Below are 16267 nucleotides of genomic sequence, written 5' to 3'. Positions count from 1 at the left end.
ATTTATTGATATATTCCTGTATATACACTGATATTAATCCCTGACTATCCCTCTCTCTCTCACTGTCCCAGTTTATATATTTATTGATATATTCCTGTATATACACTGATATTAATCCCTGATTATCCCTCTCTCTCTCACTGTCCCAGTTTATATATTTATTGATATATTCCTGTATATACACTGATATTAATCCCTGATTATCCCTCTCTCTCACTGTCCCAGTTTATATATTTATTGATATATTCCTGTATATACACTGATATTAATCCCTGATTATCCCTCTCTCTCTCTCACTGTCCCAGTTTATATATTTATTGATATATTCCTGTATATACACTGATATTAATCCCTGATTATCCCTCTCTCTCACTGTCCCAGTTTATATATTTATTGATATATTCCTGTATATACACTGATATTAATCCCTGATTATCCCTCTCTCTCACTGTCCCAGTTTATATATTTATTGATATATTCCTGTATATACACTGATATTAATCCCTGATTATCCCTCTCTCTCTCACTGTCCCAGTTTATATATTTATTGATATATTCCTGTATATACACAGATATTAATCCCTGATTATCCCCCTCTCTCTCTCACTGTCCCAGTTTATATATTTATTGATATATTCCTGTATATACAGATATTAATCCCTGATTATCCCTCTCTCTCTCACTGTCCCAGTTTATATATTTATTGATATATTCCTATATATACACTGATATTAATCCCTGATTATCCCCCTCTCTCTCACTGTCCCAGTTTATATATTTATTGATATATTCCTGTATATACACTGATATTAATCCCTGATTATCCCCCTCTCTCTCTCACTGTCCCAGTTTATATATTTATTGATATATTCCTGTATATACACTGATATTAATCCCTGATTATCCCCCTCTCTCTCTCACTGTCCCAGTTTATATATTTATTGATATATTCCTGTATATACACAGATATTAATCCCTGATTATCCCTCTCTCTCTCACTGTCCCAGTTTATATATTTATTGATATATTCCTGTATATACACAGATATTAATCCCTGATTATCCCCCTCTCTCTCTCACTGTCCCAGTTTATATATTTATTGATATATTCCTGTATATACACTGATATTAATCCCTGATTATCCCTCTCTCTCTCACTGTCCCAGTTTATATATTTATTGATATATTCCTGTATATACACTGATATTAATCCCTGATTATCCCCCTCTCTCTCTGTCCCAGTTTATATATTTATTGATATATTCCTGTATATACACTGATATTAATCCCTGATTATCCCCCTCTCTCTCTCACTGTCCCAGTTTATATATTTATTGATATATTCCTGTATATACACTGATATTAATCCATGATTATCCCCCTCTCTCTCTCACTGTCCCAGTTTATATATTTATTGATATATTCCTGTATATACACTGATATTAATCCTTGATTATCCCTCTCTCTCTCTCACTGTCCCAGTTTATATATTTATTGATATATTCCTGTATATACACTGATATTAATCCCTGATTATCCCTCTCTCTCTCACTGTCCCAGTTTATATATTTATTGATATATTCCTGTATACACTGATATTAATCCCTGATTATCCCTCTCTCTCCCACTGTCCCAGTTTATATATTTATTGATATATTCCTGTATATACACTGATATTAATCCATGATTATCCCCCTCTCTCTCTCACTGTCCCAGTTTAAATATTTATTGATATATTCCTGTTTCTACACTGATATTAATCCTTGATTATCCCTCTCTCTCTCTCACTGTCCCAGTTTATATATTTATTGATATATTCCTGTATATACACTGATATTATTCCCTGATTATCCCCCTCTCTCTCACTGTCCCCGTTTATATATTTATTGATATATTCCTGTATATACACTGATATTAATCCCTGATTATCCCTCTCTCTCTCACTGTCCCAGTTTATATATTTATTGATATATTCCTGTATATACACTGATATTAATCCCTGATTATCCCTCTCTCTCTCTCACTGTCCCAGTTTATATATTTATTGATATATTCCTGTATGTACACTGATATTAAACCCTGATTATCCCTCTCTCTCTCACTGTCCCAGTTTATATATTTATTGATATATTCCTGTATATACACTGATATTAATCCCTGATTATCCCTCTCTCTCTCAATGTCCCAGTTTATATATTTATTGATATATTCCTGTATATACACTGATATTAATCCCTGATTATCCCTCTCTCTCTCACTGTCCCAGTTTATATATTTATTGATATATTCCTGTATATGCACTGATATTAATCCCTGATTATCCCTCTCTCTCTCACTGTCCCAGTTTATATATTTATTGATATATTCCTGTATATACACTGATATTAATCCCTGATTATCCCTCTCTCTCTCACTGTCCCAGTTTATATATTTATTGATATATTCCTGTATATACACTGATATTAATCCCTGATTATCCCTCTCTCTCTCTCTCACTGTCCCAGTTTATATATTTATTGATATATTCCTGTAGAAACACTGATATTAATCCCTGATTATCCCTCTCTCTCTCTCTCTCACTGTCCCAGTTTATATATTTATTGATATATTCCTGTATATACACTGATATTAATCCCTGATTATCCCTCTCTCTCTCACTGTCCCAGTTTATATATTTATTGGTATATTCCTGTATATACACTGATATTAATCCCTGATTATCCCTCGCTCTCTCTCACTGTCCCAGTTTATATATTTATTGATATATTCCTGTATACACTGATATTAATCCCTGATTATCCCTCTCTCTCTCTCACTGTCCCAGTTTATATATTTATTGATATATTCCTGTATATACACTGATATTAATCCCTGATTATCCCTCTCTCTCTCACTGTCCCAGTTTATATATTTATTGATATATTCCTGTATATACACTGATATTAATCCCTGATTATCCCTCTCTCTCACTGTCCCAGTTTATATATTTATTGATATATTCCTGTATATACACTGATATTAATCCCTGATTATCCCTCTCTCTCTCACTGTCCCAGTTTATATATTTATTGATATATTCCTGTATATACACTGATATTAATCCCTGATTATCCCTCTCTCTCTCTCTCACTGTCCCAGTTTATATATTTATTGATATATTCCTGTATATACACTGATATTAATCCCTGATTATCCCTCTCTCTCTCTCTCACTGTCCCAGTTTATATATTTATTGATATATTCCTGTATATACACTGATATTAATCCCTGATTATCGCTCTCTCTCTCACTGTCCCAGTTTATATGTTTATTGGTATATTCCTGTATATACACTGATATTAATCCCTGATTATCCCTCTCTCTCTCTCACTGTCCCAGTTTATATATTTATTGATATATTCCTGTGTACACTGATATTAATCCCTGATTATCCCTCTCTCTCTCTCACTGTCCCAGTTTATATATTTATTGATATATTCCTGTATATACACTGATATTAATCCCTGATTATCCCTCTCTCTCACTGTCCCAGTTTATATATTTATTGATATATTCCTGTATATACACTGATATTAATCCCTGATTATCCCTCTCTCTCACTGTCCCAGTTTATATAATTATTGATATATTCCTGTTTCGACACTGATATTAATCCCTGATTATCCCTCTCTCTCTCTCACTGTCCCAGTTTATATATTTATTGATATATTCCTGTATATACACTGATATTAATCCCTGATTATCCCTCTCTCTCTCACTGTCCCAGTTTATATATTTATTGATATATTCCTGTATATACACTGATATTAATCCCTGATTATCCCTCTCTCTCACTGTCCCAGTTTATATATTTATTGATATATTCCTGTATATACACTGATATTAATCCCTGATTATCCCCCTCTCTCTCTCACTGTCCCAGTTTATATATTTATTGATATATTCCTGTATATACACTGATATTAATCCCTGATTATCCCTCTCTCTCACTGTCCCAGTTTATATATTTATTGATATATTCCTGTATATACACTGATATTAATCCCTGATTATCCCCCTCTCTCACTGTCCCAGTTTATATATTTATTGATATATTCCTGTATATACACTGATATTAATCCCTGATTATCCCTCTCTCTCTCTCACTGTCCCAGTTTATATATTTATTGATATATTCCTGTATATACACTGATATTAATCCCTGATTATCCCCCTCTCTCTCTCACTGTCCCAGTTTATATATTTATTGATATATTCCTGTATATACAGATATTAATCCCTGATTATCCCCCTCTCTCTCTCACTGTCCCAGTTTATATATTTATTGATATATTCCTGTATATACAGATATTAATCCCTGATTATCCCTCTCTCTCACTGTCCCAGTTTATATATTTATTGATATATTCCTGTCTATACACTGATATTAATCCCTGATTATCCCCCTCTCTCTCACTGTCGCAGTTTATATATTTATTGATATATTCCTGTATATACACAGATATTAATCCCTGATTATCCCTCTCTCTCTCACTGTCCCAGTTTCTATATTTATTGATATATTCCTGTATATACACAGATATTAATCCCTGATTATCCCCCTCTCTCTCTCTGTCCCAGTTTATATATTTATTGATATATTCCTGTATATACAGATATTAATCCCTGATTATCCCTCTCTCTCTCACTGTCCCAGTTTATATATTTATTGATATATTCCTGTATATACACTGATATTAATCCCTGATTATCCCCCTCTCTCTCACTGTCCCAGTTTATATATTTATTGATATATTCCTGTATATACACTGATATTAATCCCTGATTATCCCCCTCTCTCTCTCACTGTCCCAGTTTATATATTTATTGATATATTCCTGTATATACACTGATATTAATCCCTGATTATCCCCCTCTCTCTCTCAGTGTCCCAGTTTATATATTTATTGATATATTCCTGTATATACACAGATATTAATCCCTGATTATCCCTCTCTCTCTCACTGTCCCAGTTTATATATTTATTGATATATTCCTGTATATACACAGATATTAATCCCTGATTATCCCCCTCTCTCTCTCACTGTCCCAGTTTATAGATTTATTGATATATTCCTGTATATACACTGATATTAATCCCTGATTATCCCTCTCTCTCTCACTGTCCCAGTTTATATATTTATTGATATATTCCTGTATATACACTGATATTAATCCCTGATTATCCCCCTCTCTCTCTCACTGTCCCAGTTTATATATTTATTGATATATTCCTGTATATACACTGATATTAATCCCTGATTATCCCCCTCTCTCTCTCACTGTCCCAGTTTATATATTTATTGATATATTCCTGTATATACACTGATATTAATCCCTGATTATCCCTCTCTCTCTCTCTGTCCCAGTTTATATATTTATTGATATATTCCTGTATATACACTGATATTAATCCATGATTATCCCCCTCTCTCTCTCACTGTCCCAGTTTATATATTTATTGATATATTCCTGTATATACACTGATATTAATCCTTGATTATCCCTCTCTCTCTCTCACTGTCCCAGTTTATATATTTATTGATATATTCCTGTATATACACTGATATTAATCCATGATTATCCCCCTCTCTCTCTCACTGTCCCAGTTTATATATTTATTGATATATTCCTGTATATACACTGATATTAATCCTTGATTATCCCTCTCTCTCTCTCACTGTCCCAGATTATATATTTATTGATATATTCCTGTATATACACTGATATTAATCCCTGATTATCCCCCTCTCTCTCACTGTCCCCGTTTATATATTTATTGATATATTCCTGTATATACACTGATATTAATCCCTGATTATCCCTCTCTCTCTCACTGCCCCAGTTTATATATTTATTGATATATTCCTGTATATACACTGATATTAATCCCTGATTATCCCTCTCTCTCTCTCACTGTCCCAGTTTATATATTTATTGATATATTCCTGTATATACACTGATATTAATCCCTGATTATCCCTCTCTCTCACTGTCCCAGTTTATATATTTATTGATATATTCCTGTATATACACTGATATTAATCCCTGATTATCCCTCTCTCTCTCAATGTCCCAGTTTATATATTTATTGATATATTCCTGTATATACACTGATATTAATCCCTGATTATCCCTCTCTCTCTCACTGTCCCAGTTTATATATTTATTGATATATTCCTGTATATACACTGATATTAATCCCTGATTATCCCTCTCTCTCTCACTGTCCCAGTTTATATATTTATTGATATATTCCTGTATATACACTGATATTAATCCCTGATTATCCCTCTCTCTCACTGTCCCAGTTTATATATTTATTGATATATTCCTGTATATACACTGATATTAATCCCTGATTATCCCTCTCTCTCACTGTCCCAGTTTATATATTTATTGATATATTCCTGTATATACACTGATATTAATCCCTGATTATCCCTCTCTCTCTCTCACTGTCCCAGTTTATATATTTATTGATATATTCCTGTATATACACTGATATTAATCCCTGATTATCCCTCTCTCTCTCTCACTGTCCCAGTTTATATATTTATTGATATATTCCTGTATATACACTGATATTAATCCCTGATTATCCCTCTCTCTCACTGTCCCAGTTTATATATTTATTGATATATTCCTGTATATACACTGATATTAATCCCTGATTATCCCTCTCTCTCACTGTCCCAGTTTATATATTTATTGATATATTCCTGTATATACACTGATATTAATCCCTGATTATCCCTCTCTCTCTCTCACTGTCCCACTTTATATATTTATTGATATATTCCTGTATATACACTGATATTAATCCCTGATTATCCCTCTCTCTCTCACTGTCCCAGTTTATATATTTATTGATATATTCCTGTAGAAACACTGATATTAATCCCTGATTATCCCCCTCTCTCTCACTGTCCCAGTTTATATATTTATTGATATATTCCTGTATATACACTGATATTAATCCCTGATTATCCCTCTCTCTCTCTCTCACTGTCCCAGTTTATATATTTATTGATATATTCCTGTATATACACTGATATTAATCCCTGATTATCCCTCTCTCTCTCTCACTGTCCCAGTTTATATATTTATTGATATATTCCTGTATATACACTGATATTAATCCCTGATTATCCCCCCCTCTCTCTCACTGTCCCAGTTTATATATTTATTGATATATTCCTGTATATACACTGATATTAATCACTGATTATCCCCCTCTCTCTCTCTCTGTCCCAGTTGATATATTTATTGATATATTCCTGTATATACACTGATATTAATCCCTGATTATCCCTCTCTCTCTCACTGTCCCAGTTTATATATTTATTGATATATTCCTGTATATACACTGATATTAATCCCTGATTATCCCCCTCTCTCTCACTGTCCCAGTTTATATATTTATTGATATATTCCTGTATATACACTGATATTAATCCCTGATTATCCCTCTCTCTCTCTCTCACTGTCCCAGTTTATATATTTATTGATATATTCCTGTATATACACTGATATTAATCCCTGATTATCCCTCTCTCTCTCTCTCACTGTCCCAGTTTATATATTTATTGATATATTCCTGTATATACACTGATATTAATCCCTGATTATCCCTCTCTCTCTCACTGTCCCAGTTTATATATTTATTGATATATTCCTGTATATACACTGATATTAATCCCTGATTATCCCCCTCTCTCTCACTGTCCCAGTTTATATATTTATTGATATATTCCTGTATATACACTGATATTAATCCCTGATTATCCCTCTCTCTCTCTCTCACTGTCCCAGTTTATATATTTATTGATATATTCCTGTATATACACTGATATTAATCCCTGATTATCCCCCTCTCTCTCTCACTGTCCCAGTTTATATATTTATTGATATATTCCTGTATATACACTGATATTAATCCCTGATTATCCCTTTCTCTCTCTCTCTGTCCCAGTTTATATATTTATTGATATATTCCTGTATATACACTGATATTAATCCCTGATTATCTCTCTCTCTCTCTGTCTGTCCCAGTTTATATATTTATTGATATATTCCTGTATATACACTGATATTAATCCCTGATTATCCCTCTCTCTCTCTCTCTGTCCCAGTTTATATATTTATTGATATATTCCTGTATATACACTGATATTAATCCCTGATTATCCCCCTCTCTCTCTCACTGTCCCAGTTTATATATTTATTGATATATTCCTGTATATACACTGATATTAATCCCTGATTATCCCTCTCTCTCTCTCACTGTCCCAGTTTATATATTTATTGATATATTCCTGTATATACACTGATATTAATCCCTGATTATCCCTCTCTCTCTCTCTCTGTCCCAGTTTATATATTTATTGATATATTCCTGTATATACACTGATATTAATCCCTGATTATCCCCCTCTCTCTCTCACTGTCCCAGTTTATATATTTATTGATATATTCCTGTATATACACTGATATTAATCCCTGATTACCCCTCTCTCTCTCTCTGTCCCAGTTTATATATTTATTGATATATTCCTGTATATACACTGATATTAATCCCTGATTATCCCTCTCTCTCTCTCTCTGTCCCAGTTTATATATTTATTGATATATTCCTGTACATACACTGATATTAATCCCTGATTATCCCCCTCTCTCTCACTGTCCCAGTTTATATATTTATTGATATATTCCTGTATATACACTGATATTAATCCCTGATTATCCCCCTCTCTCTCACTGTCCCAGTTTATATATTTATTGATATATTCCTGTATATACACTGATATTAATCCCTGATTGTCCCCCTCTCTCTCTGTCCCAGTTTATATATTTATTGATATATTCCTGTATATGCACTGATATTAATCCCTGATTATCCCCCTCTCTCTCTCACTGTCCCAGTTTATATATTTATTGATATATTCCTGTATATACACCGATATTAATCCCTGATTATCCCTCTCTCTCTCTCACTGTCCCAGTTTATATATTTATTGATATATTCCTGTACATACACTGATATTAATCCCTGATTATCCCTCTCTCTCTCACTGTCCCAGTTTATATATTTATTGATATATTCCTGTATATACACTGATATTAATCCCTGATTATCCCTCTCTCTCTCTCACTGTCCCAGTTTATATATTTATTGATATATTCCTGTACATACACTGATATTAATCCCTGATTATCCCTCTCTCTCTCTCTCTGTCCCAGTTTATATATTTATTGATATATTCCTGTACATACACTGATATTAATCCCTGATTATCCCCCTCTCTCTCTCACTGTCCCAGTTTATATATTTATTGATATATTCCTGTACATACACTGATATTAATCCCTGATTATCCCCCTCTCTCTCTCTCTGTCCCAGTTTATATATTTATTGATATATTCCTGTATATACACTGATATTAATCCCTGATTATCCCCCTCTCTCTCACTGTCCCAGTTTATATATTTATTGATATATTCCTGTATATACACTGATATTAATCCCTGATTATCCCTCTCTCTCTCTCACTGTCCCAGTTTATATATTTATTGATATATTCCTGTACATACACTGATATTAATCCCTGATTATCCCCCTCTCTCTCTCTCTGTCCCAGTTTATATATTTATTGATATATTCCTGTACATACACTGATATTAATCCCTGATTATCCCCCTCTCTCTCTCACTGTCCCAGTTTATATATTTATTGATATATTCCTGTCTATACACTGATATTAATCCCTGATTATCCCTCTCTCTCTCACTGTCCCAGTTTATATATTTAGTGATATATTCCTGTATATACACTGATATTAATCCCTGATTATCCCTCTCTCTCACTGTCCCAGTTTATATATTTAGTGATATATTCCTGTATATACACTGATATTAATCCTTGATTATCCCTCTCTCTCTCTCACTGTCCCAGTTTATATATTTATTGATATATTCCTGTATATACACTGATATTAATCCCTGATTATCCCTCTCTCTCTCTCACTGTCCCAGTTTATATATTTATTGATATATTCCTGTATATACACTGATATTAATCCCTGATTATCCCTCTCTCTCTCACTGTCCCAGTTTATATATTTATTGATATATTCCTGTCTATACACTGATATTAATCCCTGATTATCCCTCTCTCTCTCACTGTCCCAGTTTATATATTTAGTGATATATTCCTGTATATACACTGATATTAATCCCTGATTATCCCTCTCTCTCACTGTCCCAGTTTATATATTTAGTGATATATTCCTGTATATACACTGATATTAATCCTTGATTATCCCTCTCTCTCTCTCTCACTGTCCCAGTTTATATATTTATTGATATATTCCTGTATATACACTGATATTAATCCCTGATTATCCCTCTCTCTCTCTCACTGTCCCAGTTTATATATTTATTGATATATTCCTGTATATACACTGATATTAATCCCTGATTATCCCTCTCTCTCTCTCACTGTCCCAGTTTATATATTTATTGATATATTCCTGTATATACACTGATATTAATCCCTGATTATCCCTCTCTCTCTCACTGTCCCAGTTTATATATTTATTGATATATTCCTGTATATACAGATATTAATCCCTGATTATCCCTCTCTCTCTCTCTCTGTCCCAGTTTATATATTTATTGATATATTCCTGTATATACACTGATATTAATCCCTGATTATCCCCCTCTCTCTCACTGTCCCAGTTTATATATTTATTGATATATTCCTGTATTTCCACTGATATTAATCCCTGATTATCCCCCTCTCTCTTACTGTCCCAGTTTATATATTTATTGATATATTCCTGTATATACACTGATATTAATCCCTGATTATCCCCCTCTCTCTCTCACTGTCCCAGTTTATATATTTATTGATATATTCCTGTATATACACTGATATTAATCCCTGATTATCCCCCTCTCTCTTACTGTCCCAGTTTATATATTTATTGATATATTCCTGTATATACACTGATATTAATCCCTGATTATCCCCCTCTCTCTCTCACTGTCCCAGTTTATATATTTATTGATATATTCCTGTATATACACTGATATTAATCCCTGATTATCCCCCTCTCTCTCTCACTGTCCCAGTTTATATATTTATTGATATATTCCTGTATATACACTGATATTAATCCCTGATTATCCCCCTCTCTCTCACTGTCCCAGTTTATATATTTATTGATATATTCCTGTTTCTACACTGATATTAATCCCTGATTATCCCTCTCTCTCTCTCACTGTCCCAGTTTATATATTTATTGATATATTCCTGTTTCTACACTGATATTAATCCCTGATTATCCCCCTCTCTCTCTCACTGTCCCAGTTTATATATTTATTGATATATTCCTGTATATACACTGATATTAATCCCTGATTATCCCTCTCTCTCTCACTGTCCCAGTTTATATATTTATTGATATATTCCTGTATATACACTGATATTAATCCCTGATTATCCCCCTCTCTCTCTCTCACTGTCCCAGTTTATATATTAATTGATGGACATTTGATGATTTTGATGATTTTTGATGATTTTGATGATTTTACCTCCTCTCTCCTCCTTCTCTCCCCCTTTTGCAGCCACTTCCGGTCAGACGCCGACCTTTGACCCGCTGCTTCCAAACATGCACAAAGGCACTTCCGGTTTCACCCTCCAACCGGAAGCCGCCGGGGGGTGGGACCCTTTCCACTGTTGATGTGTCTGCTTTAAGCCTCCGGTGGAGGATCGCAACCCCTCAACTTTAGTTCCGCTTTGCCACCCCTTTGCTGTGTTGACTGGGATTGGATTTTTTTTTGCAGATGTGCAGCATCTGTTTTATTTCTTGCTTTTATTCTTTTATATCTGGCACATTGATTTTTTTTTGATGATTACAGTGGATTCCCTTGTTTTTTTTTGTTATTGTTCTGACCAGGAGATGATCTGGTCTTTTTTTATCACATTGTGGGATCTTGCTGTGTAAAATTAATCTGCCTCATTTCCCCACATCAACATCAGTGAGCAGACTTCAAAACTGCTTCACTGACTGTAAACGGCTTTGGGGATTCTGTGAGGCGATGTCGAAACAGGTGGTTTCTCTTTCCTTTCTTGATTTATTTTTCTGATCTCCAACCCCCCCCCCCCCCACCTCCCAGTTTTCCATTTGTTTATTGACTGATACCAGAACTGAGAGGCGACACCTATCAGGAAAGATTTTTAAAAATTCGTTCACGGGATGTTGGCGTCGCTGGGCGAGGCCGGCATTTATTGCCCATCCCTGATTGCCCCTTGAGAAGGTGGTGGTGAGCCGCCTTCTTGAACCGCTGCAGTCCGTGTGGTGACGGTTCTCCCACAGTGCTGTTAGGAAGGGAGTTCCAGGATTTTGACCCAGCGACGATGAAGGAACGGCCGATATATTTCCAAGTCGGGATGGTGTGTGACTTGGAGGGGAACGTGCAGGTGGTGTTGTTCCCATGTGCCTGCTGCCCTTGTCCTTCTAGGTGGTAGAGGTCACGGGTTTGGGAGGTGCTGTCGAAGAAGCCTTGGCGAGTTGCTGCAGTGCATCCTGTGGATGGTGCACACTGCAGCCACAGTGCGCCGGTGGTGAAGGGAGTGAATGTTTAGGGTGGTGGATGGGGTGCCAATCAAGCGGGCTGCTTTGCCCTGGATGGTGTCGAGCTTCTTGAGTATTGTTGGAGCTGCACTCATCCAGGCAAGTGGAGAGTATTCCATCACACTCCTGACTTGTGCCTTGTAGATGGTGGAAAGGCTTTGGGGAGTCATGAGGTGGGTCACCCGCTGCAGAATACCCAGCCTCTGACCTGCTCTTGTAGCCACAGTATTTATACGGCTGGTCCAGTTCAGTTTCTGGTCAATGGTGACCCCCAGGATGTTGATGGTGGGGGATTCGGCGATGGTAATGCCGTTGAATGTCAAGGGGAGATGGTTAGACTCTCTCGAAGAGTATTCCATCACCTCTTAACGTTCCATATTCTTGGGAATACAAGACTAGTTGATGTAATTTAACCCTCTAAGCTCTGGTAACATTCTGGTGAACCTGCACTGCACTCCATTCAAGGCCAATCTATCCTTTCTCAAGGTGTGGTCCCCAGAACTGAGCACAACTCCAGATGTGGTCTAACCGGGGCCTTGCCAAGCTGCAGCAAAACTCTCCTTATATTCTGGCCCTCTGGATATAAAGGCTAACATTCCATTAACCTCTTTGATTATTTTTCATACCTGACCACTACATTTTGGTGATCCGTCTGCATGGACCCCCTAAATCTCTCTGGACCTCCAGCGTTCCGAGCTTCTCGCCGTTTAGAAAATACTCTGGTCTGTCCGTTTTTGGTCCAAAGTGGATGACCTCGCACTGTCCCCCGCTGAACTCCGTCTGCCACCGTTTCGCCCACTCACTTAATCTCCCTTTTGTAATTTCATGCTCCCATCTGGAGAGACTGGTTCAGTCCTGGGCCCTGCCCCCTCAGGAAGGATAGATTGGCCTTGGAGGGGAGGGGGGGCACAGATTCACCAGAATAATACCCGGGGCTAAAAGGGTTAAATTACGAGGACGGGTCACACAGACTAGACTTGTGTTCCCTCGAGTGTAGAAGATTGAGGGGGGGGATCTAATCGAGGGGTTAAGATGATTAAAGGAGGGGAGAGAGAGAGAGAGAAACTATTTCCTCTGGGGGGTGGGGGGAGTCCAGAACAAGGGGGCAGAATCTTAAATTGGAGCTCGGCCCGTTCAGGGGTGATGTCAGGAAGCATTTCTTCACACAAAGGGGGGAGTGGGAATCTGGAACTCTCTCCCCCCCCCCAAAAAGCTGTGGATTCTGGGGGTCAGTCGGAGCTTTCAAGACTGAGATCGATGGATTTTTGTTGGGTAAAGGGATCGAGGGACAGGAACCAAGGAGGGTAAATGGAGGAACAGGCTCGAGGGCTGAATGGCCTCCTCCTGTTCCTATAGTAACAGACTCGAGGGGCTGAATGGCCTCCTCCTGTTCCTATGGTAACAGACTCGTGGGGGTTGAATGGGCCTCCTCCTGTTCCTATAGTAACAGGCTCGAGGGGCCGAATGGGCCTCCTCCTGTTCCTATAGTAACAGGCTCGAGGGGCTGAATGGGCCTCCTTCTGTTCCTATAGTAACAGGCCTGAGGGGGTTGAATGGGCCTCCTCCTGTTCCTATAGTAACAGGCTCGAGGGGCTGAATGGGCCTCCTCCTGTTCCTATAGTAACAGGCTCGAGGGGCCGAATGGGCCTCCTCCTGTTCCTATAGTAACAGGCTCGAGGGGCTGAACGGGCCTCCTCCTGTTCCTATAGTAACAGGCTCGAGGGGCTGAATGGGCCTCCTCCTGTTCCTATAGTAACAGGCTCGAGGGGCTGAATGGGCCTCCTCCTGTTCCTATAGTAACAGGCCTGAGGGGCTGAATGGGCCTCCTCCTGTTCCTATAGTAACAGGCTCGAGGGGCCGAATTGGCCTCCTCCTGTTCCTATAGTAACAGGCCTGAGAGGCTGAATGGGCCTCCTCCTGTTCCTATAGTAACAGACTCGAGGGGGCTGAATGGGCCTCCTCTTGTTCCGATAGTAACAGGCTCGAGGGGGTTGAATGGGCCTCTTGTTCCTATCGTATCAGACTAGAGGGGCTGAATGGCCTCCTCCTGTTCCTTTGTCACGATAATAACAGAGCGTCTGACTTGGTGACCAAATTGTCTGCACACCTTGGTCCAATGACCCCTGCCCTCTAACCCCCCGCCTCCCCTGGAGACCACTGCGGGATATCGACTTTTATATTTTAGATAAATATTGTTAATTTTCTTCACTAGTTTTCCTTATTTGTCTGTACAAAGGGAAGAGAGGCTTCAGTTGGACAGAGCCTTCGCCCGGGCACCGTCTGTTTTAATTAATAATATATAATCGACAGTGAAAAATCAAGGCACAGAGAGCTCTCTTCTGACAATTTTTATTAACGCAGGCGCCCTGGATTCGCCAAAATAACTTCCCGTCACACTTTGGGTGTCACGCCTTAGCGCTGGGCGGGAGGCCACCGGGGTCGCCCAGCCGTCGGTCACACCGTGACGCCGACATTCAACGTGGGAAAAGCCCCTCCGACCTGTCGCGCTCGCAACGCCCCGCCTGAACCGTGCGCGGCTGCAGGCCGGGCGGCCTCGCTGCATCCGTGAGCAATGCCACGGGGTTTTAAAAAAAAAAAATGGCGACAAGAGGGAAAGTGAAGGGGCAGGGAGGTCCCCTCTGACAAAACCGCTTCGGCCAGTCGGGATTATCGACCTGTCCGAACCCATCGGACTCGGGGCCACTGGGCTCAGGACCGTCAGTTCATCGAAGGGCGGCAGCAGCAGCAGTTAAAGGGCCGCAGGGTCACGAAGGATGAGGCTTCCTTCCGGGTTCGTCGTCTCTCTCTCTCTCTCTCAAACTTCCAAAGGCGAGGGGGGGAGGGGGGGCTTTCGTGTCTCTCTCTCTCTCTCGGGTGGGGGGGTCTTTTGTCTCTCTCTCTCTCTGGGGGGGGGTCTTTCCTCTCTCTCTGGGGGGGGGGGGTCTTTCCTCTCTCTCTCGGGGTGGGGGGTCTTCCGTCCGTCTCTCTCTCTCTCTCTCTCTCTCTGGGGGGTGTCTTTCTTCTCTCTCTCTCTCTCTCTCTCTGGGGGGGGGTCTCTCTCTCTCTCTGGGGGGGTCTCACTCATCTCTCTCTCTCTGGGGGGGGGGCTTTCGTCTCTCTCTCTCTCTGGGGGGGGTCTTGGGGCTTTCGTTTCTCTCTCTCTCTCTCTGGGGGAGGCTCTCGTCTCTCTCTCTCTCTCTGGGGGGGGTCTTGGGTCTTTCGTCTCTCTCTCTCTCTCTCTGGGGGGGGTCTTGGGTCTTTCGTCTCTCTCTCTCTCTGGGGGGGGTCTTGGGTCTTTCGTCTCTCTCTTCTCTGGGGGAGGCTCTCGTCTCTCTCTCTCTCTCTCTCTGGGGGGGGTCTTGGGTCTCTCTCTCTCTCTCTCTCTGGGGGGAGGCTCTCGTCTCTCTCTCTCTCTCTCTCTCTGGGGGGGTCTTGGGGCTTTCGTCTCTCTCTCTCTCTCTCTGGGGGGAGGCTCTCGTCTCTCTCTCTCTCTCTCTCTCTCTCTGGGGGGGGTCTTGGGCTTTCGTCTCTCTCTCTCTCTCTCTGGGGGGAGGCTCTCGTCTCTCTCTCTCTCTCTCTCTCTCA

The 16267-nt window shown here is 38.8% G+C and overlaps 1 protein-coding gene across 1 annotated transcript in view; it reads right to left on the bottom strand.

Annotated features, from left to right (window-relative positions):
* The window catches only part of LOC137315079 (zinc finger protein 271-like), an 83022-nt gene extending 71293 nt beyond the window's left edge, over nt 1–11729 (bottom strand). The window contains exon 1 of the mRNA XM_067980024.1: nt 11640–11729. The gene's annotated coding sequence lies outside the window, so the exon portion shown is untranslated. The remainder of the gene's footprint in view (nt 1–11639) is intronic.
* Nucleotides 11730–16267: the final 4538 nt, after the last annotated feature.

This window comes from Heptranchias perlo, unplaced genomic scaffold (assembly GCF_035084215.1).
Source record: "Heptranchias perlo isolate sHepPer1 unplaced genomic scaffold, sHepPer1.hap1 HAP1_SCAFFOLD_532, whole genome shotgun sequence".
Taxonomy (NCBI): domain Eukaryota; kingdom Metazoa; phylum Chordata; class Chondrichthyes; order Hexanchiformes; family Hexanchidae; genus Heptranchias; species Heptranchias perlo.
This window is presented reverse-complemented; position numbering and strand designations above follow the sequence as displayed.